We start from the raw sequence: 3043 nt of genomic DNA, 5'->3' as shown, positions 1-3043 counted from the left end.
ACCAAATAGAACCTGTGGGTCCATTTGGTTCCATTTGTACACTCTCACACTTCACCCGGCGTCCGAATTTCAGGCGTGTCATTTATACAGGTGAATTTGTTTTCGAACATTTCCTGAAAGATTAATAAAGGACCACTTCACCACTTTTCAACCAATCTTCATATAAATGGTCCTCACTAATAATCATGATAAAATGGCACAATTGTTTTTGTCTGTGTCTCATAGGAGGGCTGTGGGCAGTTCAGAAACCCGTCCACCAGTGACATCATCGTTAGGCAGAATTGTTTTTTACAAAAATGTTTAGAATTATATTATCGTGATAACTTTTCAGGACTAGAAAGCCTGCAGTTTCTATTAGCTTAGTCACTGGTGGACGGGTTTCTGAACTGCCCACAGCCCTCATATGAGACACAGACTGAGTAGAAAAACATTGTGCCATTTTATCATGATTATTAGTGAGGACCTATTATATGAACATTGGTTGAAAAGTGGTGAAGTGGTCCTTTAAATTGTGACAATAATCCAATTTACAAGATCTCAATGTGTCACATTGTGAGCTTGTAGATCGGCTATTTTCACCACACAAGAACCATCGTACAATGATGTATAAAATAGGGATTACGTGGTTAACACTGGGGATGTTACTGCGTCGCATCAACCAAAAGGACGCAACAGGAGAGATGAGGAGAACATACTGCATGTAAACATAATTCTGCTCCGTGGTCTTTAATTCTGTCATCCACACATCCCCCATGTATGGTAAAAGAGTACTAGCAGAGATGGAACTGAAGGTCATTAAGTCTTGTGTATTAAGCACAGTCCAGTGGGTTTTCAACAGTGTTAACGAGCATTAATCCAACAATGTTATACTGTACAATACTCTACACAACATGGGCAATGCTGCTAAATCAAAACAAAACTACAGTAGGCTATGCTAATTTCATGCAGAGCAGTTAGGGTGGGTTTTCGTCACTTTGATGCGCGGTCATATTAGCTGGTAGGGTCTCTTTAGTGTCCCCCTAGGGACTGTTTTTGTGCTTTTGTCACATGTGCTGTGATTATCGCCTTAATGCTGGTGCTAGCTGTAAGATTAACTGCTCAAGGCTCTAAGGGAAACTGCCTTTCAGCACCCAGAATGTCAAGTAATTGAAAGTTTGACCGGCTGTATGTGCCTCTGCAGTTTTCCAGTAAAGGGACCGCAAAGCTAGATCCTCCTTGCAGCGAAGCTGGGGACATCTCTGCCAAAGGCTTGGCTTCACTTGTGAAAATATAAGCACTTTTGAATTTGGCTTAGTGCAGTTTAAATCACACTGAGGCTGGAGGATTGGAATTTATATGAATGTACAGTATGTAGTACGTGTGCATTTATGTAGAAGAATTCAAGTACAGTATTAAATAATTTTCTCCATGACCAAAACATGAAAGAGTCATGCTTTGATCAGTAAAACACATTAATACAATTAAATCAACTACAGACACTGTCAGACACCTCAAATGCAAAATAGATGCATCTTACAATTAAGGATTAATTGTGTATAACATGTTACAGACAGGGTTTACATTTATAAGCAAGCCATCATAAGCCATGGGGGAAGGAGCCAGGGAAAATACTCAGTAACATAATGTTTTCAAGCCTGTCGACTGCACTGTCCCTTACAGCTTCTTATTAGCCCATGGGAGCCAGAGAGGCATGAACCAATCAGTGACTGGATATATTGCACATGGCCACTCTGTGTCTCTGCCCAGGAGCCTAGGGGTATATGACCCAGGGCCCTCTTGCCATCTGCCATCATCGGTGGCACTTCCATGTTCAGCCAATGGGCCCAAAACCAGAGCATGACCTGAGAGCTGTATAATGTATATCAAATCAAACCAAATCAAACTTTATTTATAAAGCACATTTACAAAGACCAAAGGTCAACAATATCAAGGTCAACAATATCAGAGCTGAAAATGGGTTGCCATCCAGACCCGAGGAAGCTGTGGGGAGAAATAGATTGTCTACGAGATATGTTTGCAAGATACGGTTAAATGTTTTGTGTTTGTGGTGGCCCCAATGGGCAGAAGTTGGAGGTGAGATGTCTTGTTTAGGTATAAAGTGTTGGCTGGACTGGCAGATAAACAGACTGACTGACAGCCATCCTTAGAGCCCCGTCACTAATGCACTAATGGGGCTAAAAACCACCATCTGAAGCCTTGCCAGTGACCATGCCCGCCTGCAATGCTACTATGGCTTTTGATACTAATTGGATGGTTGGACTATTTTTAAAAGCTTAGTTGAGCTTGAGGCCAGTCTTTTAAGTGTGGTTGATAAATAATTAAATTGACATAGTTACAGTGGAAGAATATTTAACTCCCACTTAAAGGCTGAGCATTATGAACCATCAGTTCAACAATCTCTTTATTAAAACATCCCCCATAATCTCTAAGGCTTCAGCATCTGTGCCACACACTGTTGAATCTTCTTTCTTTCTATCCAATCATAGACATCTTGACATCTGTTTCTCTAATGACTTTCATTTTTACTTAGAATATTGGGAAGTGGGAATTGAATTGTAAGATTGTTGGTTCGGCCCTCGACTCTCAACGAAGTCCACAATCACAACACCAGAAGGAGTGCAACCCAGATTCGGCTCAAACAAGGGGTTAAATTAATTTAGCTCCTTTTTATATGACACTAAAATGCGGAACGCCCTACCAACTTAAGAAATGTGAAGACTCCTTCAAAAACTCAAAGAGCACTTACGGGTGGCTGCAATTCAAATTGTGTATGATGATTCCCTGTGTATATTTGTACGGCTTTAAATGTTCTGATGAATTGAAAATGGAGGACCTGATGTAAACAAATCTTAGTGCTTTTTCTGGTTCAGCTACGAGAATAAATTCTCGTAGCTACTACTACTACTACTACTAATAATAATAATAATAATAATAATAATAATACAAGGCGTGATGTCATGAGGCGTGACCATATGGAGGCGTGACACAACACATAGCTGGGGGCAGACTCGTAAAAAATCACCACAATTTGGCTTTTGGTGAC

Source organism: Protomyctophum parallelum (genome assembly GCF_964188405.1).
Source record: "Protomyctophum parallelum genome assembly, chromosome: 21".
Classification (NCBI taxonomy): Eukaryota; Metazoa; Chordata; class Actinopteri; order Myctophiformes; family Myctophidae; genus Protomyctophum; species Protomyctophum parallelum.
This window is presented reverse-complemented; position numbering follows the sequence as displayed.